Source organism: Apis laboriosa, unplaced genomic scaffold (genome assembly GCF_014066325.1).
Source record: "Apis laboriosa isolate Shangri-la unplaced genomic scaffold, ASM1406632v1 scaffold34_cov151, whole genome shotgun sequence".
Taxonomy (NCBI): Eukaryota; Metazoa; Arthropoda; class Insecta; order Hymenoptera; family Apidae; genus Apis; species Apis laboriosa.
In genome coordinates, this window is record NW_025222928.1 from 4,959,724 (window position 1) to 4,984,536 (window position 24,813).

The following is a 24,813-nucleotide window of genomic DNA, read 5'->3' on the forward strand; positions in this document are numbered from 1 at the left end:
TTGCGGCGGAATCACGGAGGGGAGGGAAAACGCATTATCCAAATCGAATGGGCGCAACGCGGCACGCGCGTCAGGTGACTTCTAATTAATTATTTTCCAGTTGCCGGCCGTATCGCGATGCTGGCTGCGGCGCGGATAAACAATTATCGAGCGGTCTAACGAGTAAACCTGGCGGAAACCTGGTATCCGCTTATCGCCACCCGCCATCTTCCTTTTGTCTCTCCATGTCGCTTTCATTAATCAGCCTCGTCACGTATGCATACGTGTATCCCAATCAACGCATTCTCGGGAGATATATCGAATCGAGAAGAGAAACGAACGATTCGATGAAATCTCCTTCCAAGAATCCCAAGAATTCCGTACGCGTTTGAAATTAAATTTAATTTATATTACTTTTATTTTTTAATTTATATTTACTTTTATATTACTCCTTATCACCGAGTCTTGCTTGCACGCGTTCTTTACCTTCGAAACGAACGGGTCGCTTTTCGGGAGGGACTGGAATATTTTATGCCGTCCACACGCGCTTGAACACGCTCTATCCACCGCTAATTCCCTGCCCGCCCAATGGAGATAAGGCTTGAACGTACGACGCGGTTTTCACGAATGGGCGTAATGAGCGAAGACACGAGGTCCTTAATAATGCTCTCTCGAATCATCCCTCTCTCTCTCTCTCTCTCTCTCTGATCTTGGCGGCGTAGAACGGACGCAGGTGCGCCAGAATCGCTGCCGCCGACCAAGTCTCAAAATCTGAGCCTCTCCACGGCTTTACGAGGGCGGCTAAAGCCACCCTCTCTCGAGTAAAGTTACTAAGTACTTGAGGGAGATTCGATAACCTCTTTAGACCGACATCGGTGACGAAATAATTAATCGTCGGTGCCGCAGGAGGATCGGTCAGGAGGGGAGCCGTTAAACTTTATCCGGGACACGGAAGAGGGAGGGATGAAGAAGCCGTGTTCGATGTCTCCCCTCCCCTCGTATTCTTGATCTCAAGGCTATTCCAGGCTAATGTTGAAACCGTGAAATTAGGATAATTCGCGGTCGAATAAATTTTGGACGAGGAGCGAAGAAGAAGCGGGGCGGGGTGGGGGAATCGAAGTTGTTTGAGAAGGCGAAATGTAAACTTTGCGTATACTTGTTCGAAAGTAGGTACGTATAACCGTGTATAACCGTGTATTCTACACGGTTCTCTCCGTGGAATACGAATTACTCGGAGGAGTGTATATTGTAAATAGGAAAGTACTAGGGTGTTTGATGTTCTAGAAATTATTAATTACCCGGGAACTTTGCTACCAGGGCCCGCAAGTTTTCGTTTGATCGTCGAACCTAAGCTGCCTTAGAGACGTTTGTTCGGCCGCTTAGACGGTTAACTTGTGTCCATGGTTTCCTACCTATATATACATATATTCCTATCGTATAAATGACCGCAACGCTGCTTCTCGTTAATTCGAAAAATATAAAGGAAGAAAGAAAAGAAAAGAAAAGAAAAGGAAGAAAGAAAGAAAGGAAGGAAGGAAGGAGAGAGAATGACCTCTGGGCGCAATTTCGAAGAGCAATCAAGAGAGTTGGTTCGAGTTCAAAAGAACGCGCGAGAACACGTTAAATTACACGGGATGAAAAGCGCGAGTTAAAGGAAAGAATAAACGCGCGGGGCTATTACGCGGGGGCGCGATACTCGGCAGAGAGTAGCGGCTGCTCGTCGCCCGGGTTAGGAAGTAATAGACCGAGAAATTCCTCGGAGACGAGTGAAAGGTCGCGAAGTCGGCCCAGCCACCGCATAAAGAAGAAATTTCTGCCCCCGGCATTTCCCGTGGGAGTAGTCTCCCCTCCATTCCCCTACTTTCCTTTACCTTTTTCTCCGCTCTCGAGCGGAGGAATACGAGCGCGCGTGTCGTCGTCGAAAAGAAACGTCGAAAAGAAAAAAGATAACGGTCATCCGATAACTCACCTCACGATCCTGATCGGAACCTCCGTTCGTCACGATTGCATCCTCCTTCCGGGCGTCCTTTCTCGCTCGTCCACTTCTCTCCCCTCGTTCTCGATCCTCCTCGAGTCCTCCTACGGGGAGGAATCCTCCTCGCGCGCGACGCACGGCAGAGGCGCGCCGGGTGCGAGCTCGCTCGAGCCGAGGGTTGCCCTCGCGAAGGGAAACGGGCGACGAGCGACGGAACGAGCACCGCGTTCCCCCTTCCCCCCCTTCCCCCCGACCATGTAATCCGGCTCGTTTCGCCAAACGCGCCTCTTCGTTTCTTCTTCTTTCTCACCGAAAACACTTTTTCCAAAACTTCCAAAACTTCCTGGAGTCAAAGACTCGCCGTGGCTCGCTCCGTTATCATTCTCGAGTTCATCCTTCTTTCGTCTCTGCTTTTCGGGAGAGACGCAGCAGTTTCCTCTTCGCTTCTCGAGATTTTTTTCACGATCGCTTGAATCGGTTAGATCCTTGTTCTCGATTCTTCGTTTTGCCCTTTCTCGTTTGATCCATTGGTCGCTTCTCTCTCTCTCTCTCTCTTTTTCTCTCTTTTTATTTTTCTCTTTCTTTCTTTCTCCTCGTCGAGGACGACTGAAAAAAAATCGTCCCTCGACTACGGCGATTTTATCGGCTCGAGAAGATGGAACGATGGAAGCGACGCGGCCGGACGATCGGTCGATGCTCGATAAGGCGCTAACGCGCTAATTGGCAGCCGAACGCCACGTAACCCGCTATCCCCCGTGTTAATTATATTTAATTGTCGGGCCATTAAACGTATCGTATCGATCACCCGTTCCCGGATATAATGTTAACGATTTCCAAATTGGATCGTTTGGGCGCGAGTCTTGGCTCGCGTTCTCGAGTAAATGAAAGGAGAGAAAAGAAAAAAAAAGAAAAGAAAAAGAAAAAGAGAAAAGTGGCGAGAAACGACGAGGCGAGGCGAGGCGATTCGATCCCCCTTAAAGGGAGAAAGGAGAAAGGCGAAGCTACTCGTTCGCTGTTCGACAACGGTCTCTTACGGTTCTCCGATGCGCTTCAGCGGTTTCCCGAGAGGATCGTTTCCTCAAAAGAGTTTCGCAGCCGGGGGATGATGGAGCTTCGACAAGGGTCCGTCGTCCACTTTCTTCTCCTCCAGGGTGGCGGCGAGACACCCTTCTTCCTCTTCTTCTTCTTCTTCTTCTTCTTCTTCTTCCACGGATCTTTCCCTACCCCCGACAACGCAAAAGTTCCCTTATTACCAGGATCGATCGGTCACTCTTCCTCTTTCCAAGTCGCCCCTTCCCCCTCTCGCGCCAAAAGGGGGAGACCTTTTCGACCGACTACGAGCAAAGCCCCTCTCCTACTCGAGGCGAGAGAACTTTCAACCGCCGCTAAACCGGAACACGATCGCGCGAATCCGTGAAATCGCCACAACCCCTTCTTTCCACCACCTTCGATCCGCGCGCGATAACAGCCGCGCTTCTCATACCGGTGCACACAGTCTCTCTCTTTCTCTCTCTCCCCCTTTCCTGTCCTACGATCTCCTACGAAACTCTCCACAGATTCGAAACGTCGCCTCGTAGAGTAGACTCCCGAGGTCTCGTCGAAGGCGGGCACGTTGACGGAACGCGATCGGCAGGATCATTGGAGAGGGACGATCGCGTTCTCCTGCTTCTTCTACTTTTCCCGATACGACCGAGTCCTCCGCGAAACGTAAAACGTCGTTGAAAAACGTCGGTCGACCGAGGGAGGAGGAGGTGACCCTGCTGCAACGAAGCGGGTTCTCGGCACGACTGAGAGGCTCGAACCTCGGCGACGAGAGCCACCCCCACGAGAGGGGGGTGGCAGAGCGAGATACGGAGAGCGAGAGGGAGGCAAGCGGCCGGGTTGGAACGAGAGGGCTGAGCGGCCCAGAGCGAGACCGAGTCGCGCGCAGTCGCAAATTCGAAAGCCGAGCAACGATATTAATTACATCGTTTCGAGCGGCGGAAACGAATGGAGCGCGGCACGCCGGGATATAACGAGGCTTCTGCGGCGTGCGCGTTTAAAGGGAATCGAGACCCGAGTTCCGCCGGAAGACTTGTCCGCCCGAAGTCTCCTCTCTGGTCATCTCGCGCCGCTCCCCGATTTTCGCGCGCGCGCCACTTTTTTGCCCTCCTCTCCCCTCTCCCCTCCATCCACCCGAAATAATGGATGGATAATCTGTTCTGGCGGTCCCTCCGGGACTAAAAGGTTCCTACGATTTCGTCCATCCCGACCCTCCGCTGTTTTGTTTCCCTCCTCCCTTCGCACCGTCTCCCCCTTCGAGATCTCTCAAGGGACACGTGTACCCCCTCCTCTCCCCCTCGAATCGATCGGAATGTTTTCGCCGAATTTCCGCGCCCGTTCGTATCGCATTCGCACGAGAAGGTGGAAAATGGTAATGGAAGGATCGTCGATTAAGAAACGTTTCTCGATAACGATGAATCGGAAGCGATCGAACGATCAATCTCTCATCTGGAATGAGATCTTAACGATTTTTCCGCGTGGAATTTTTACGAGGGGAAGAAAGATGATGGCGAAGAGAAAGCTTGTTCCGTCGAGTCGACGAAAGAAAGACTCGATCCTCTTTTTTACGACCCTCCCCACCATTCGATTCGAGATTCGTATGTAAGACGAAAATGTATGAATTGAACGTGTGCTATACATACGTGTGCTATACATCGTATCGGATTAATGGAATTAAGCACGGAAAAGGTTGGTGGTAGTAGGGAAGTAGCGAAGCGTGGTCCGGCTAATACGCGTAATCCGTGATGCATAGACGTACAATTTTTAGCGCACTATGGCCATCGATGGTTAGAACAAACACGCGCCGGCCAAGTAAAATATTGATTTCATAAATATTGAACCGAGGCAACTGCCGAGGTTTTTCGAAAGCGAGGAACGCCGCTCGTTTTTCGAAAAAGGGGTGGAGATCCGTTCGCAGCCGATCGAGGGAGGGGGTCGTTGCGCTTCCATCCTATCTCTCCTCCTCCTCTCGACGCTCGTCAATTCGATCCCGAGGGGGAGACAATTTTAAAACAATTTTGATATCTCATCTCCCGCGAACCATCCTCCTCCTCCTCCACCAACCTCGCCTCGATCCCCGCGCAAGAAATCCTCCGTCGGATTCGCGCCCATTCCCCCGAGGGGCACGAAGAAAACTTTTCAATTTCCGCGGGAAAAACCGCATTACCGACCGACCATTTCGCCGGATGACGATGACGACGACGACGACGACGCGGCAAAGATTGGAGGGGAGAGGTTTATCAAAAGGCTTATCCCGCGGAACCGAAACAATAATTCAAGGTGAGTTGTCTCTTGCACAGCCCGATTCGAGAGCAAACTTCGACCACCGTTATTTGGGGATGTTATTACACGACGCTCCGCAAACTCCCCCCGAACGGAACACTCCTTCCTCTCTTAATCCGAATAAAAACTGTCCCCGTGTTTGACAACACTACAGCTAGTATTTTTATTCGGATTAAACGCGATCGCGTGGCCGTAGGAGAGGGGGGCCCGTGTTTACCGTGTTTACCTTTTCTCCCCTCTCTTCTCTCCTTTGCGTTCCAAAACGTTCTTTCGAACGTTCTCGAGAACGTGGCATTTTCAATTTATATTTTTTACACGAATTATTAATTAAACAGGCTCAAACCTCGACGAAATTCGTCGATGAAATTTCTGACGACGCGCATATTCTCGGCTGGAACACGGCGTCGAGATGCCGAGATCTAGGATCGTGGTTACCAACAGTGGGGTACGTTCACGATGTTCTTAGTTGCGCTGCGTTTGAAAGAAAGGCGAAGCGATAATCGGCGCGCGAAGAATCCCGATTTAAATCGTACTGAATAATTCCTGCCCGAAAAAAGGGAGGGGGAAATTTACGGAGAAGAGGGAGTTGTAAGTAAACCAATTGGCGGGGAAAGTTTTCTCGCGCGAAACGACGAGGGGAGAGGGAGAAAAAAGGACTGGGGATGGAACGAAATCTGGAAGAGTGCTCGATCGATTCCTTGGGCGAAAGGGAGGAGCAATCCTTTTCTCTCGCGATAGCCCACCACCACCATCTTTCGATCTTTTCCTTCTCCGTTCCCTGTTCCCACGCTGTTGCCGCGCTCCTCTCTCCCACGGCCAAATAAATTAGTTGTCACCGAAGGAAGCAGAAGCCGGCCGGCTGGCTGGCGGACGATAAAATTACCAGAGCGCGAGCTTAGCGTTTGCGGGAACGGTTTAAGGGCGTTCTCCGGGTTAATTTGATGCACGAATAGCGCGCGGATTGACCGCAATCTTGGCCGACCGATGGTCAAACTGGAAAGGGATATCGCGCGAGTGAATGAACGCCTCGCGTGTGGGAGAAATTTCTCGAATGTGATAAGATTCCGAAGAATTTTTCTTTCAAAAGCAACGTTATATTTTTAAAGCTTCGAAGAACCATACTTTCGTCCATCGACTCTCAATATTTGTACTCTTAACACCTCTTTAAATTACATAATTTAATCGACGTGCGTCGTAGATCTTATTCCTTCGATGTTAAAACTTGACTCGAAGAAAGTTTTCTCTCGTATTTTTCTAAGCCAGAAAAGTTATTGGAAACGTTATATTATCCCGACAAATAACATGGCCATCTTCTGCTAATAATTACTCCGTACGCCTCTGATGAAGGATCGCGTTATAAAGCTTGGCGCCAACCGAGGTTTTAAAGGTAACGAAATTTATCGTCCCGTCACCTAGACGGAAGCTAGCAGGGGAGAAATAAATGGGCGCGGATAAGTTTGGCTTAAAACGTCGAAATTGAAATTCTGCGTCATTGCGGTCTCGATAATTCCGTTTCCGGGGAACGGAAGTCGGCGCTGGCGCTAAGGTTTCGCCGTCCCGGCGAGTGGATATCGAGTGACACGTAGTTAGTAGGAAGGTGCCTCACCTAAATCTCGATGGGGGCCGGGCTTTCTCGGAACCGGAGGTCCATAATTCTGCGAGAGCTCGCCTGGTTGCGGCGGAAGGATCCCCGGGACGAGTCGCGGCCTTCGAATCGGAGCGGAGCCGAGGGGGAGGGAAAAATAGGAGGAGGAAAATAAGTTCGGCCGGGTCGAAGAGGAGAAGAGAAGAAGAGGGAAGGGAGAAGGGGATTTGGGCCAAGCTTGGACGTACGTTCGATTCGTCCGATCGGAGAAGAAAACGAGGGAGATTTGAAAATTTGAAAGTTCGGATGAATTCGAATCTTGGAATCTTTTCATCGAGTCGAGCGGAGAAAGAGAGAGAGGTATCGGAGATTTGTAGGCAGATTCGAACCTTGAAACTTCCATTCGATCGAGCGAAAAAAGAGAGGGTAAAAATAAAAAAAAAAAAAGGGATGGAAATTTGGAAATTCGAATCTTTCGAATTTCCATTTGGTTGGAGCGGGGAGAAAGAGAGAGAGAGAGAGGGAGGGAGGGAGGAAGGAGAAAGAGATATATAGGCAGATTCGAACCTTGAAACTTCCATCCGATCGAGCGAAAAAAGAGAGGATGGAAATTTGGAAATTTATACGCAAATGAATTCGAACGAGAATGATTCGGAAAGCGAACGAGAAGCAAGAAGAATGAAATGGATGAAAGGAAGAAGAAAAACAAATGTGCCAAGTAATCGGGATCGGATGACCGGAGAGACGTGGGAATTTACGAAGAATACGCGAAAGCTGGAAGAGGGAAGAAGACGCGGTCGTGGAGGGAATCAGCATAGAGAGGCGACATTAATATCCATTATATTCCCTGTGCCATCATCCGTTCGTCTTCTTCCGTCCATTCTCGCAGAAACGGGGCACATCCCCGAATCGTTTCGTGATTTATAGAGAAAGTTTAGCCCCCGTGATTACCCCCGGCCCCCGTGTAGCGACAGTTGGCCGCCCATTTCCACCCCTTTCCACGTTCCCCACGTCCACCGCCCGCTTCCCCCATTTCCCCGTTATCTCACTTTCCGTCATTCGCTCGAATTAGTCGAAATGCTGCGTTTCCGGTCACGTTGTTATCTTTTCCGTGCCGGCTTCGAAAAATCCTCGTCGATCCCGCTTCTCACCCTCGAGAGCCTTTCCAACGGCTATCGAATACCATCTCCAATCCCTTCGAGGGACGAGCGATCGATTACTACTCGCGAACCAGAACTATTTCGCCAACCAACTCTTATTCCACTTTCTCGTTCCAACGAAAAACTCCTCGATACGAAAAATCGCGCACGGTCAGCCCTCCGAGAGAAGAGGGCACCGTTGGCGCGTGCGCGAGCTCGCTCGTAAAAAACGGTCACGAAGCGTATGACGTTCTATTCGAGAGAGATAAACTCCTCTTTCCCCATTCATTTTGCATTCTTTCGGTTTCCACCGCGGCGGACGCATCGCTGCCACGGAATTCCGATGGAATTGCCGCTGTCGCACCGTGTCTCGCGAAAAAAAGGATAAACGTAAGTTCGTCGTCATCGTCGTCGTAAACGATCGAGATATTTTCCTCTCCCAGCGAGATGACGCAACGTTTCCTCTCGATTCTCCGCCCGCCTCGAGAAGTGGTTTCCTTCGACGGATCGTTGACGTGTCGACCCACGATTTTCCGCGCCACCACCAAGCGATTATTCGGTCGAGGGTACGCATAACGAGGGGGGAAATCGTCGCTCATCGTCGGATAGAGACAGCACGGGGCGCGTTTTTCGTCGCACGACACATACCGCCTTAAGTAATACCTTACCTTGGTAATGCCGGTCCTCGTGTCGACTCTCTTCGTCTTCTTGTCTTGAGAACCTCGTCTCGTGCCTCAATGTGTGCGGATGCACCAAAAACTGCGTATTACCTCCTCTCTCTCTCTCTCTCTCTCTCTTTCGTTCCCGTCTTTATCCACCCCCGCCGCCCGAATCTCGCTCATTCCAAACAGATGTCGCGTTATGACTCTTGCGCGACTACAACTCATCTCCTCTGTGGCGTTCTACGCTCGCCAGATGTCATGTAAAAAGTTGCGCGAGCGAGTCTCGAAGAAGGGTTTCCGTGATTCCCGTCTCGCTTTAATTTCCCTTCGTTCGAATTTCATATCGTTTAAGAAGAACGAACAAAGGAGAAAATTGGGGAAGAAAATCGAACCACATTCCACTCGGAGGAGGAGAGGCTTCGATGTACAGGTTAGTTAATTTCTTGATTAAAAAAGAAAAAGAAAAATCTTACTAATACCCCTCCATCGAAAGATTGCTCGTGTTATCTCGAGCTAACCCGCAAACCTCGATACGATATTTCGATGCACGTTGCGACGAACCTCGAAACGATAGGGGAGACCCAACCTTTCCCTCGATTTTATTTCCGTCCGATAAAGGACGTTGCTGGAAGAATCGAACAGAGAGCACGCTGACCATTAAGCCTTCTCCCCTCCTCCACCAGGAGGAGAAAGAAATTAGCCGCGAGTTAGAGAGTTCGACCCACGGAACGGGGGTTCGAACCCCCCTCGGTTTACACGCGCGTGATTAATGCCCCGAAAGGTTGATCCCGCGATTTTAATAACCGTTTCACCCCCTGGCCCGCGAATATATACCGAGTGGCGGCTAATAGGAGGCGCGTATTAATGGAAACGGAGAGGAGGGGCGTCGTGGAAGATCCTCGAAGGAGAATGGCGGCGAGGGTCGCAGCGGGGGTGGGCCTGTGCTCGCGCGAAAGATGAAACTTTGATGAGATCGAGGCCACGTGACCGGGCTCGGGCCGGAAGCCGGCAGGTCGCGTCGACACGACACGTGGCGCGAGAATGCGTCCCGACAATGAATCAATGAACGTGAATTTCGACGATGGAAGGTGATTTTCGAAGGTGGATTTTAATATAAGGGTAAGTTAGTACGGCTCGTTCTTATTGGAAGCCAAAGAAGGGCGGATATAGCCTTGCAACGCCCGCCCTGTTCAACGGATCAAAGAGTCGCGTGGATATTGATAGTTCCTCGAATTAGGGTTTATTGGTCGAGATGTGCGTAAGATGAAAGGCGAGGGAATGTAGAAATGATTCGAACGGAACAGAAAGAACACGTTTAATAAAAGAATTAGGAATAAAGGAAAAATGCAAGACACATACTTATACACTATATAATAAACTCAAAGCGAAGATTTAGAAGGGATGATTATTTATCGATGATCCGTCACGCTTGTCGGTACGTTACTTTTCGTTACGCTTGGAGGAAGAATAACAGAGAGTGCGATAACAAACGCGGGGGATGGGGAAGAAGCGGGCGAGGCTCGGTCGATTTCACGGACGGTTTTCGAATAAACTATTCGAAAAGAGGTCGGGCGAGGAGGATTCGGAGAGTCGCAGTTTCGAGGTGGAACGATGGTATGAAGAGAGAGAGAGAGGAGAATAAAGGAGGGAAAGGAGGAAAACAGCGGTTATCCAACGTAGCCGATTTTTTACGAGGCGGTATTTCGTGCAGCTAACTTGGCCAACAAATTCCATTACACGGCCGGTGTAACGGTCGTGCCGCGGAAACAGTAACGAAAACTTTCGCAACACTGTTCGCAGAAACCGGTCAGAACCGCAACCTCGAGCTTTTCGGGTTGGAACGTGGGAGGTTCGGTTCGAATGGGGGTGGTGAGGAGGGAAGGAAAAGCAGGGAAAAAAGGGACGGATAAAAGACGGAGGGGGGGGGGAGGATCGGGTTTTAGGGTGGCGATAGCGGTGGTCGGGTGAAAGTGGCGCTCGAGAGAATCGAGGCATCGATGGGCTGCTTTTCCCTCCGGGTATTCGTCACCGAGAGGGAACTCGATGAACCTGTATATAGAGGCGGCGCATTCGGGGAGGGGGCGAGGAGTTAATGCACTTGGCCGATAAAGTTTTTAACGTTGGCCGCGGTTCCCTCTTTTCCTTTTCCGATTTAAACTAAAAAACTTTAGAGATTCGAGCATCGCAATTGTTCTTCCTTGTCTTCGTTTCCAACCTACCCTTGGAAAATCGACGATATTATATTATATTATATAATCGAGAGAGAATTTGGACGGATGGGAATTAAGAGAACTTGAGGAGAAGAATTTGAGAAGAAAAAGGTATTCGCAAAGGACAACAGCGTTTATTGTAGGGAGAAAAGAGAGATTTAACGATTCACGTCATCCGCGTGGAAGGTGAGGCACGGCTCGATTCCGGGGCATAGTTAGAGCCGTGACGATATTAGAGGCGGCGTGGCAAACCCAGTTACCGGAACACGTAGGAGAAGTTGGCGGTACACCGAAACTCGCGATAAACGCGAGCTAAAGGGGAGGGATGAGCGCGCGAGGCGAGGCAGCCAAGGCGAGATCGAGAAGTTTCGCGACAAACAATAACAACAACAACAACAACAACAACAACAACAAGGACGACGACAACGACAACGGCTACAACGAGGGCCACGGGTGCACGCGTCGACGATAATTACAACAATAACTGTAACTACGTAGGTGGAGACGAAGGACCCCGCGCAGCTGGTTTAATTAGAATCCTCTCTGTCGGCCGCGCTTAAACGTGGCCCCGACTCTGTGCCGTGTTAAACGCGACAGAGAGACAACGAGGGGGCGGAACGCGTGCCTCTTCCTCTCGATCGCGAAATCTTCGCCGATTTAATCTTCTCGAAACGCATTTCTTCGAAGCGTCTCGTTTCCCACCACGGATCTCGATGATTAATCAAACTTGCTAATTAAGCGCATAATTAATTTGGTGGCGCGGCGGCCGAGTCTGTTGCGCGCGGAATAAATCACCGGTTGCCCGGTTATTAATTTCCGTTGCGCGAAAGTTGTGTCGCGACAAAAAGCGTCGCGGCCAAGGCGATCGATCACATTGACGGGGCGGCGAGCACTGCCGTCCGCTCGAGGAATCGGCGCGGAAGAGAGGGGACGGAGAGATGGACCGACGACGGAGCATTTGGAACGACGGAGAGGATCGCTCGAGAGGAGAGGGTGTCGAATCGATACTTCTCTCTCTCTCTCTCTTTCGAGAGAGAGAGAACGAATAGAGAGGTGCGTTTTAAAGGGGCCGAGATGAGACGTTGAGCGCCAAGGGAACAGAGGTTTCTTGTTTGCCGCGTCCGTGTCAGGACGTTATTTGTCCTGGATACCCGTGGGACCACGCCGAGTACGTACTGCAACCCCCTTCGAGACCGTTCCTTTGGTGGCCGCCAAACGCTCGAGACACCAAGGTTCCCGCAACCGAAACTCGCCCTCGCTCCTCGGGGGTAATATTTAATTTCTTGCCCGACTGATTTCCTCCGCCAAACCCTCCGAATACTCCCCCAAGGAGTACTGTTCGGGATCGCTCGCCCCGCGCGTGATAAAATACCGAATGAACACTCCTCTCCGAGGTATTGCCATTTTTTTCCTCTCTCTCCAATCTTCCGACCATTGGCATCTCTCTCTCTCTCTCTCTCTTTCTCTCGCGCGGGCGTAAACCGTGTACAGGATCGATCGAAGCTCGAGCTCGATAATGTCGAGGTGCAAATGTTTGACCATCGGTTAGGATGGGAATAGCGCGTATGGGTGGTGGATTCGAAGTTAACTTGATTGGAAAGCTCTCGACGCGAACGAGAGCAGTAGAGCATAGGTTGGGTAGGCTTCTCTGAGCTCACGATCATGCTGGTTATCATGCTGGATTCGTACGCGTCGTTCGCTAATAAAATGCGTCCCAAGGGAGACACTGGAAATAAACTGGACTGTTTGGTTCTACTCGCTCTATGTATTAAGGAGATATCCTGACGAGGAGGAGGCGTCATCGACTTTCTTTTTCACTTATCCTTTCCTCTATATATACATACACGGCATAATTGATTTCCGAGAGACTTTTCTTCTCTCGAGTTTTCCAAACTTTGTTTCCTCTTCTCGCTGAACATTTGCTAACAACGAACGAATCTTCCACGTTTCGTATTTTCTTTCTCGATCGAGCGTTTCTCGAATGGTCGAGTCCGATCGTTGGCTTGATTTTTCCCCAAGTCACTGGCGAGGAACGACGAAATCGCGAAACTTGCACGTGGACACGATGGGCTAGCGAGAGAAGTTGGTCGCAAACGGTTTTTGCGCCGCGACACGCGAGGGCCTCCCTTATTCGAGAGGTTTTATGGCCAAGGAAACCGTATAATTGTGCCACTCTCGCCACGGAAAAGTTGCCCCCTCCCGTTGAAACTTGGCCGGGGGAGGGAAAATATCGCGGCGGTTAAAGACCGCGAAGAAGCCGCACCGGCGAGGAGAAGTTGGAAACGATAAAGGGTAAGAGGGAGGGAGGGGTCGTTGATGTTTCTCCATGTTTCCTTCCGCGAGGGGAACGAGGCGCTTTGTTGCCGTTTTTTATTGTCAGGATCGTTTGCCGGAGAATCGACGAGGAAACGCGCATTTACATTTTTCGTGCTGGCGAGATATCTCTCGCGAGGAATTGGAATCTCTGGGAAACATTTTTCTTCGATCAATTATAAATTTATTGTATATTCGCCTCCATCCTCTGAACGTGGACGAGGGCTTTGAATGAAAAATAAATCGACGAAGGGATATTTATCTTGGAGGGAGGAGAAGTAAGTCCTCCCGTGGGGGAGGAGGTTTCTTTCCCGAATGTAGGGTATAAAGCCTTCTAAACGATTTCGCGGTTTAATAATGTCTTTCAAAATTAATGGCTGCTCCTCAGCTGCCTTTTATATTTCTTATATCTCGACAAGGGACAAGGGAAACTGGGTTACTGAGAACTGAGAAACCCCCCCCTCCTTTGCCTTCCCTCCCTCCAAAAAGAACGAGCAAAGAGGTGACAACAATTCTATTTCTATTTATATTCAATTCTGCCACTTTGTGCCTCGATTCAATTATCTCTACATTTTTCATTCTTATTACATTCGTATCTCTATATTTGTCGTCTGATCCTTGGTCGAGGTTAAACTTGTCGAAAGAGTGTCGATGGAACACGGTTATATATATATATATATATACGACGCCGGCACGAAATCCGATGAATTCGACAAAGAGGACACAGGGGATGATGCGTCGAGTTGTGCACCCTTAACGAAGCGGACGACACGCGACGCGTCGAGACGAGATAAACCTGGCACGACGACGAATGGAATAATAGCGGTTCCCCGTGTTTTCGTTAACACCTTCCGTTTTATTTTCTTCTCTCGAGTCTTCCCCCTTTCAACGTCCCCAGAAAAATTCTCGCCCTTTGTTCCACCGAGGCTCGCTTCTCTCCACTCGTTTTACGAATGCTGCAAGCCCGTTCCACAGTTAAACCAGTGAACGTTTAGATTTTCAAACTCGTCCGAGGTGTTGCGAATTAAGATTCGCGAGATGATATTCCTTCTCTCTGTCTGTCTCTCCCTCCCTCTCTCGCTCTCTATTTTTGTTTTCTCTCGCGTCACGTTTGAGACAGGCTCATGAAAATTCGTAGCCGCCGCCGCGTAATAAATCTCGGGAGCGGAAACGACGACGGAGGAAAGAAAGACAGGAAAGGGCGATGAGAGGGGAGGCGGAGGTGGTGGTGCAGGGCCAAATTGAAATAAACTTACGAGGCTTGTGCAAGGGCCGTGGAATAATTCAGAGAGCGGAGCTGCAAGGAGTTACAAGTTGGCCAATAAACGTCGGCCTCATAACTCCGCGAGCTGTAATGGATACAAGTGGCGCTTGTGCGCGCCTCTCATCCCCTCCGGCATCATCGCCCTCCTCTTCGATCCATGTATCTCGAGTTAAACGAGGAGACAGAGAGAGAGAGAGAGAGAGAATCGTCGCGGGGATGAAAAGAACACAGGCGTGACGACTATCAACCGATTCGAAAGGCGGATCGATCGAAAGTTTTCTGTTCCCAAACACCCGGTGTTTCGCTCACGCCCTTCCGATCTTGGCCGGCGTATTTGGAGCGAATACACGAATTTTTTCCGATCGTCGTGCGAACGTGCAAATGGTGGCCGAAAGCTGGAACAAGATACATATATATATATATATATTTACAGAAAGATCGAAACATTCTTCTCCCTTCTCGAATAGTAATGCGATCTTCTCCGAGAAAGTAAATAAAGCGACATTCCATTTTTTCGTTTCACGAAAAGAAAAACCTCTCGATTGAGGAGAGAATATATATATATTAAGACGTGTGATTTTTGATACGTACGGAGAAAGATCGGCGAATATTTCAAAGTAGACTTTTCTCTCCATTGTGCGGCGTTCCATTCTCTCTCTCTCTCTCTCTCTCTCGCGCGAGAAGAACTTTCACTGACGGGCGGGATATTTGGAGCTCCTCCCGTGCCCGTCTCGCGATTATTCGTGCGCGGTGAAAGCGGAGGGGAGGAGGAGGAGGAGGAGAATCTCGAGAAGGGTTTCTATTGCTGGAGGAGGATTATTGGCTTTTATCAGTGGGTCCGTCGCGAGCCAAGATCCGGCTCTCTCCTACGCGGCTCGTCCGTTCTATTTGCGTCCCATTTGGCAGCGCACTTTCAATTCGATGCGGCTCGCGCATTTCGTGGACTACTATACTCGTCCACTATATATCCCGAGCTTATTGTCTTTGCCCGTATTCCTGAGGAGAATTCTTGGGATTACCTTGGCTCGCGAATTACCGCCGGGAAATGGCCGCCATTCGAGATTCGATCATCGATCCGTCCCGTCCCCTTTCGCCCCTTTCCTCTTTCTTCTTCTCTTCTTGGAAACGACTTTGGAGCACAATACGGAAACATTTCTCGAATTTCTTCTCGCGGCGTGCATCGGCGACGGCGATTTCCAGTTAATAAATTCGAGGATGGATGTTGGAGATCCAAGTCCATCGATCTTTGAAATTTCTATTTTTGGACGATACTTGGATAAAGAGAGAGAGAGTTGGAGAAACGTATCGAGAAACGGAGCTCGATCGATCGAAGATTCTGGCAATCCGTGTCGCGTAATGCCCGTATAGGATTCCGTCGAGGGAGGAGGAAGGTACGTGTCGGTTCTGCCCCTTTAACCCCGCGGTTCGCCTATTTGTAGGCGGCAGTTCATACGGGCAGGTATCGAGCGCCGCAACCTCCGCGTATCGGATCACGGGGCTGTAATGCGGCCTGAATAGGCGAGGGTGAAAGCGCGAACGGGCGAGCGAGCAACGAGGCTGGATCGTGGACAGTCGAAACTGTTTCGAAACTGCGATACGAAATTATAATTGAACCGACGGTACACCCATTTATATTTCCACGGCCGGGATATGGAAACGGGTCTGTCGCCCTCGCCATTTTTGCGTCCTTTCCACTTTTGTGTCTACGGGGGATGTGTAATTTAGTCCCCAGTTTATCATTCTCGTGTCCCGTACCCGTATATTCCGTTTCGGAATCGGGGATGAAAACGGTATTGAAACGAAACGAATTGTAATTGAACGATGATCTTGAGAATTATAATCGTGGCATCATCATCGTTTGCGCGATCGTTCGATACAACTAAATTAATTGCGAAGAATTTCGTGTATTTTAATTAGAAAGAACAATTTTAATTACAAATGCATTCTTCATTAAAAAAAAAAAGAGATAGAAAAATAGGAAAATTTGTACAAATATTAATTTGTATCAATATCGGGCAGGGATCGATACGTTTTGAGCAATCCGTGAACTCGTCGGATATATATATATATCGACTCGTTCCGCTAAAACATTCGATAATTCTTAATTAATTAGGATCAAAGACTCTTATAAATAGATTTTCGCATATCGATACACGTTATCCCGGAACGAGTCACGCATGAAATAATAATAATCGCATTCGTATCGCAAGTCCGCTAATCGAAATTGTTGTACCGTGATCAAATTTATCCCGAGCCGTGTTATCGAATCATTACTAATTATTACCTAATTAACCGCGGATATTGTTCGAATAAATATATTATCAATCAAACCGATTTCTAGAAACTACACGATATATATATATATATATATATACATATTTGCCTGCGTGCCTCGTCCGATGTTCTATACTTGCACCGACCAATCAAACGCCCGGTTCATTATTCTCCAATCATTTTTCTATAGAAATCAATTATATCGTTGACCACTGACTCTGACAAACGATCGATCGATTATCGTTCATCCACCGCCCTCCTCCCTCTCTCTCGCTTACACCCCGTTCTCGCGGCGGAAAAATAGGGGATGCTCGTTGCTTGGGATTAATCCAGCCACGGGGTGTAGAGAGCGGAAAAATGTTGCGGGTTCCAGTGAAACGGGAGGGGGAGGGAGGGAAGGGGGGCTCGTCGAAATTAATGGAGATTCGAATAGGACTCCGGTTATCAGCGGTGTATTTACGCGTTCGTTTCGACGTCGAACGGACGGGTGAACGAAACCGTACTCGCCATAAACTGTTATTATCGGCCAAGTCGAGGACAGACGGCCACATAATTAATAGAGTTATTGTTTCCCATGGCGTTCCGTTTAATATTAAAATTCCGTATTTTGATATTAATAATAATTCTCTATCCCTCCCCCCCTCCGGCTGCCCCCGTGTTTTTCCAACGTGTGATTCAAACTCGATTTTCGACTCGTATCGTATCGTATCGCATAGTCGGAAAGCCGAGCGCAAAGTTCTCTCCCGTATATTTATCGCGTAAACATTTACCCGCGAAATTATTAATAATCCAAACGGTGTACGACGGTTTTTCGAATCAATTCCACACCGCTACGTAATAGCCACTGCGATCGAAGTGTGTGTACACGCAACGCTAAAGCGTGACTAATTTATTTCCCTCCCTCCTCCTGTTTGAGTTAACGGCCGCGCGGAAAAGGCATCGGCTGGGCACCCCTTTCAATTAACAAGTCTTGTTCGACGATTTTATTTTATTTAATATTCAACGCGACTCGTACTATTTTATCGCTTAATTGTACGCCATTGTGACGTCATCCGGTTATTAATTCGGTCATTGAATCACAGTGTGAAGTGAAAACCGTGTGTGAAGTGATAAATAATTTTTTTATCGGATAGGTCACGGAACAAGTCACGGGAGAAATAAAATATTTCCCGTTAAGTTGGAAGAAGAAGAAAAAAAAAAAAAAGAAAAGAAAAGAAAAGAAACCATCTAAACTCTCGCCAAAGAGGTGAGATTAAGGGGCATTTCTCGCAGCGACCGCGCTTCGCCCGTGAATAAGAAACGACGCGTTCGGTGCGAGATTTTCGAGGGACAGGGAGAGAAGAAGTTTTCCGAAAAATGTTTCGTTAAATATTTGAGGAGCGGGGAAGAAGCGGGGAAGGGGAGTGATCGCGTGCAGCCTAGGAATAACTGTTTTCGTTTCGAAAGGTGGCGGCGGCCGTGTCGTTGTTGCATCGCCTCGTGCTCACGGCGCATAAATATACACGCGATTCGGAAAGAAACTGTACAGGGTGTCGCGTGTGTGTACGTAGCGTAGTGTGTAGCTACTTGGCATGCATAATCGAGGAACCGACGTACGTACTACGAAAGCATCTCGAAATGCCTCTCGTAAATTTTCCTCGAAACCCACCCCTCTCTAGAAACTTTCTTCCTTTCTGCGTTCATTTCTGCGACTGATCGATAATTAATATTCGTTGTTATTTATTTTTCGCGGTTGGAAATCGATCCTAACACGCAAATATCCAGACATCTATACGTATACGTACACACACACACATATATATATATATATATATAATCGATACAGGTCAGATTGGTTTAACTAATGATCATTACGAAAAAATTGGCGCAATACCGTTCGCGTTATCGCTTTCCGATAAACTGATTTCCACCCGACTCTCCTCGATAGAGGGGAGGGATGGAAAAAAGCGAATATTAATTTTCGTACACTTACAGGAGGGGGATTCGCGTTATTTACGGGGTAATGATAATCGATGCGACAGTGCGCGCAGTGCGAGATACGAACAATTTGTCAGACTTATCGGAGATTTCCATTTCCATTTGCTGGAAGGGAGGGGGTTGTACGTTCGTATAATCAGCGCGGCGTGCCAATAAAAGTAACCGCGGGTCGAAAAAAAAAAGAAGAAAGGGCGGGCAAGTTCGATTAGCATTGGCGATGACGCGCGACGAAACACGGATAAATGGATGGATGGATGGATGGATGGATGGATGGATGGAGAAAGGTTCGAGAGATTAAAAACGGAGAGGGAGGAAGAAAGGAATATATACGTAAACGAAAAATTAGAGAGGAAGGGGGGCTTCGTGAACGCGAATAAGTCGAATTCCGGTGGCCAATGAAAGGGTTGAGGTGAGGGGTGATCGATCGGACAGACATGGATATTTGGAGGGCGAGGGACTCGCCTTATCGCGATATCGAATAATTTACAGGGGCGCGTAAATGGAGATTCCTGAGGGGGGTGGTTCCGATAAATTGCCATAAGGCGAGTACAAAGGGCGGCGGAGAACGAAGGGCGCGCGTCTGGCTGGTAACGAAGAAAATGGAATGGCATCGCGGGCTTAATAATGGCGCGGCAGTTAGCGACACGTTTCCCCGTGGCGCCCCTCCGAAAATGGCACGACGCGGAAGAATGCGAAGGGTGAAGGTGTTCGCAGGGGATGGTTAAAGACTCGTAGCAGGCCGGCTGTCGCAGGATAAAAGTGTACAATCGATACACAGTTTACGAGAAGGAGATTAGAGATCGATGGAAATCGTGACAATGGCCACGGTCATTGCGTCCCGTGGGCGTGCACGTTGCCAACCCCTAACACGATTGCTCGTGTCACTCCCCTTCCGGACGGTATAGTTTCGGTTTTTAACGGAGAAAATCTAACATAAAACGTTTCCAGTCCGCTGTTAATATGATATAATTTACAAAAATGCAAGTTCGAGAGATTTGGATCGCTATAAAAGAACGTATCGAAACGTGTAACTTGTGTCACTTCTTTTTCGACGGAGAAAATCTAATATAAAACGTTTCCAGCTGCTGTTAATATAATATAATTTAGAAAAATTTTAGAGAATGCAAGTTCGAGAGATTTGGATCACTATAAAAGAACGTATCGAAATGTATAACAGTATTCGTGTCACTTCTTTTTCGCCGGTTTTGGTTTTTAACGGAGAAAATCTAATATAAAACGTTTCCAGCTGCTGTTAATATAATATAATTTAGAAAAATTTTAAAGAATGCAAGTTCGAGAGATTTGGATCGCTATAAAAGAACGTATCGAAACAGTGTAACTCGTATCACATCCTCTTCCGGAGGATGTAGTTTTGGTTTTAAAACCTAACGTAAAATTTTTCCAGTCTGCTGTTAATATGATATAATTTTAGAGTATGCAAGTTCGAGAGATTTGGATCGTTATAAAAACGGTGTAAGAGCAATTTTTCTCTTTCTTAATTTACTTGATACGGTAACACGATTGCTCGTGTCACGTTTTTGCCGTTAATGTGATACAACTTAGAAAAATTAGGATTTTAGGGAATGCAAGTTTCATCCGTAGATTATTAGAAATGGGTCACTACTTCTTTGCAAATCCATTCTTCCTAAATCCACACCCTAAATCGCATCGATATAACGAGCATTGATATAATCTTGTCGAGAACGACAAATCGGGGAACAACGAAATCGTTTCCCAAAAGCGCTTTTCGACAAAAGCGCAGTTTCGTGAACGTGCGCTTTTGAACACAATCGAGGGGGAGAGGGAGGGAGACGAGAAAGAAGTTAGGCTCGTGCCACACCCCCGATGGGGAGAGAGGAGGGGCGAGGGATCCCCATTATCCTCGCGACACAATCGGCAAATTGTCAGAATTACCGAAAGCGGGGTTTGGGGGACAGCTGTCGCGGCTGTCAGCTGACGGATTCCTTTCTCGGTTCCAAAACTTGTCCTCCGTAGTTCCGTAATTAACCGGATGTCTCGCGCACGAGTCCGCCCTCGACCAACTTGGTGCCGCGCGACTCGCTCGCATTATCTTGGCCGCGTACAATCCCTGTTATCGATGCCATTGTTCCCGCCGCGACTAAGACGAGAGACGCGGATCCAAGAAAGCGTCTTCGAGACAATGCCGACGTCGATCCTACGCGCGGGGCTTGTCGTCGCTTCGACGAACCCTTCGAGTTTCTAAAACGCCCGGTTTAATTAGATTCTTTGTTCGAGCCTCTATTGCGTATCTTTATTTGCTTAAAAAATTGCCAGTATTTAGGTGATTTTTTAATTATTATTTTTTGTGTTTTTTTTTTTGTTGGTAAAGTTTAAAAGTTTGGCAGGCATTCGATTAGAATTTTCTTTACTATTTTTTTATCAAGCGATAAAATATCACAAGCGCATGCTTTAATTACGTTGTTTCATTTTTCCCTTCGTTTTTTGGATTATTCTGCCAAATATCTAGAATTTTTGTTTGAATCAGCTAATGACCGTGTATAAATATTTTGTGAGCGTACAATTTTTACAACGTTCACAGGGATGTTACCGTTTATATGTATAGGCAAACAGCAAGAAACAATAAGATATTATTTATGATAACTTGATATGATAAATTTTCGATCGAATTTTACTCGAACGTTTAAGTTTCACTTAAAAAAAAAAAAACGACAAATATTGAAAATACAGTCCCAATTTCCATAAATAATAATAATAAGGCTGTATCCATTTTCATCATATTCTCGATGTGCTCGTTCTTGACCCAATTTCGCGTTTGATCGATCGCGCGAATCACTGCCACGCGATCTTCACAATTTCGCAAAGGTTGATGATCTCTCTCCCCCTCGGCGTATTCGTATTCGTGTCCAATATTCCTCCGCGTTTAAAGGGGAGGAACGTTTATTTCCCTTCATTAACGAGCTTGACAAGAACCACCCTCCAGATTCCACGTCCAAACGCGACATCTTCGCGAGTACAAACTTCGCTCACCCGTGAACGAAACGGCGTGAAACCGGCGCCAATGATCGCGTGAAAACAGTCGGAAGAGCGGGTTTAAAGGCGGGTTTAAAAGCGAAATTTGCAAAAGGGTGGAGCGAACGAAATCGTTAACGAAGGAATTCAAACGTGTTACATACAGGGGAAGGAGGCTGGGGGTGGGGGGAAAGAAATTACGACGTACGAGCATCCTTTCCTCCCCCTTCCCCCCGGGGGGATTATAATATTCGCGGGAAGGACACGTGGTGAGAGCGCGTTACCGGTGGAAACCGTCGTCGACTGCCGTGTCCAAAGCGTCCAAGGCCCCACACTTTACGAGGGTCAAGCATTTTCTAATTAAGCCGGTCCTAGCCCGTCGTAAAACGTTGCGCCACTTCAAGGACCGCCCTCGCCACCGTTCCGCCAAGGGTTGATTCGCTCGACCGCCCCCGGGCGATAAACACGCGCCTGTTCGCGACGAAAATCTTTCTCGAAAGCAAGCAATATTAATTCTGCGAATCTTAACCCTTTCGCTACGGGCGATTTATCCAGAAATGTGCACTCGAGTACTCGAGAAAGATGGCCGGTATTTTTTTTTTTTTTTTTTTTTGGTGATTTTTATTATCGAGAAACAAATGGTGAAAAGAAAATATTGATGCTACTGATTTCCAGAGAGAGATAACTCCAATCGTACGGTATCTTATGCAGAGCGATTTTAGTCGGTCTACTTTAGTATGTCAGTGGATTATTTTATGGAGAGTGAGTGTAGCAACGAAAGGTTTAAACCGTCGATTAAAACAAATTTAATTATTCAATGATGGTTTCTATATATACGAGTTTTTCGTTCTCTGCTTCTATCGTCGGATTAAACGATGAAGCTGCATGAGATGTTGTACGAGTAAGAATAAGAAAAGAGTCGTTGTAGAAATTATATTGAAAAGAGGTTTATGTTTCCATTTCAAAGTGCTGTCTCCCGAATGCAAGCTTCACATCTTCTAATATAAGGAAACTGAATTTATCGTTCTCCTTCAATTTCATCTTTACCTTGCTTTTTAATTCAGTGAATTCGTTATTAATTCTTTTTAATTTTTCCCGCGAATTGAACGATACGACCGATTCTTTCGCCCAACTATTCTCTAAGGTCTCGCTTAATATGCCATATACGTATTTCATATTTTTATTACAATTTCTTTCACAAAGCATTTGCGGATCTACGTAAAATTCTTTTCTTATTTTTACTCGTTACAACATTTAGTCTGATCCAATTTAATCCATGTGAATGGATACCTTTCTTCGCGCACGTAAAAAAATCAACAAGTTTCAATTTCAACTAGAAAACAGCAGCACAAACGCGAGAATAATTAATTACATTTTTTAGAAAACAATTATCGACGCGAGGAAAACAAGAAAAAATATCAACGCGCTCGGTGTGAAGTTAATCGAGATCGAATTCATAGGCGCATAGATTGCGATTCGACGAACAAACAAAACGGGCAGATTTTCCGTTCCATTTTCGAAACGGGCTCGATTCAGAAATATTCCGTTGCGCGCATCCCCGCCGAAGCGAAATATTTACTTACAGACGGCCAACAAATTATTTTACAGAGCGCAGGGGGGGAGGAGGTCGGGCCGCAAATTCGGCGGGATAACCTCTCCCCGTCGCGTTCGAATCGGCGCTTCTATTTAGCCGAGGCCCTCGTTAGTGTCTATTTCATCCCCAAACTTTATTCGCGTCGCGAGGAAATCGAATTATACGCGTGGGACGCGCGCCGATCCTCGTCCCGGTTGAAATGTTAATGAACGATGGAAATATAAAGGGGAGGGAGGGGGGCAAAGCTGGACAGAGTAGGTGGGCAATGGGCACGAGAGGATGGTGGAAACGAGGGTGGGTGGTAGTGGTAATAGTGGCAGTTAGTCGGATCGGTAAATTACGGGGGTGGGGGGACGCGATGAGAATGGAAAATCAGCATTGGATGCGGTGGCATGGTATATCGTAGGCGTCGTCCCTTCCGTTTGTTTATTATTTACATCGATATGTTTTCATCGGGGGAGGGGGCGATTCAGGGGCGCCGCGCACCGAGACATCCGCACGGATCCGGACGGATCGGTCTGCGATCCGTGAAAATGGAACGAGAGGAAAAAAAAAAAAAAAAAAAAGGAAGGGGAGAGGGAAGGTAATTATCGGTGGTCCCTGGCGATACGCCTGTGGCGTTTCATTACGTTTTTTAATTAACTTTCACCCGATCCCCCTTCTGAATATATATCGGCCGGAAAGAGAGGAAACCGTCCCCCGCATATTAGTACGTTTACGCGTGGGTGGGTACGCAGTGATGTCCATTTGTTTTCTCTTTGGTGGTCTTTATTTATTTGTTTTTTTATTTATTTATTTATTTTTTCCTTTCACCCCCGTCCTCGTCGTGACGCCTTCAACCTTCGAGCGAGGCGAGGTTTCTCTGTTCGGTTTCCGGCCAATTTCAAGGGGGTTGCCGCGCGCCTTTCGGTGACTTCCTACGGGAATTTAATTAATTCGTTCTCCGGTGAACTACTTCCTTCGGAGGCAGAGTTTAAGCCTGCTTAACGCGGGAGCCCGCTCTTCCTTCAACGATCTCCTCTTCTTTCTTCCGTGTAATTAGTAAAACAATCAGAGAGGGGGGGGGAGGGGAGGGGGAGGCAGGACGAGATGGTTGACGCGGCGCGCCCGATCGCCGGGGAAGGCAGAAAGAGAAAAAGAAACGAAAGAAGCACAAACGGTCATCGTGGAGAAGGGTGGTAGGTCGGTGGAGGATGGTGGTAGGGTCGTTGAATGGAGGGATTATTAAGTAAGAGCTCTTTCCGCCTCGAAGGCTTCGAGAAGAATGGGAATTGAACGAACGAGCTCGACCTTCCTTTATACCTGCCACTTCCCAATTAAACCTAAACTAGCCGTTTAAGTAGATCAAAATAGAAGTCCCCGCTTTATCCCTTCCCTTGATTGATACTTGGAAAATAATCTTTCTAATTCGACGGAATCGACACGGCTCGTCGCAAAGTATCTGGAAAGAGAAAGAATTCCTTACTTTTCTCTTTTGTTGCGCGCTCGAATCACGGCTCGAAAGAAAAGTGGCTGTCGATGAGGAG

At 47.8% G+C, this 24,813-nt stretch overlaps 1 protein-coding gene across 1 annotated transcript in view; it reads right to left on the minus strand.

The window, feature by feature from the left end:
• The window catches only part of LOC122715038, a 210,495-nt gene extending 208,349 nt beyond the window's left edge, over positions 1-2,146 (minus strand). Inside the window, exon 1 of the mRNA XM_043936918.1 lies at positions 1,949-2,146. The gene's annotated coding sequence lies outside the window, so the exon portion shown is untranslated. The remainder of the gene's footprint in view (positions 1-1,948) is intronic.
• Between the last annotated feature and the right edge of the window lie 22,667 nt (positions 2,147-24,813).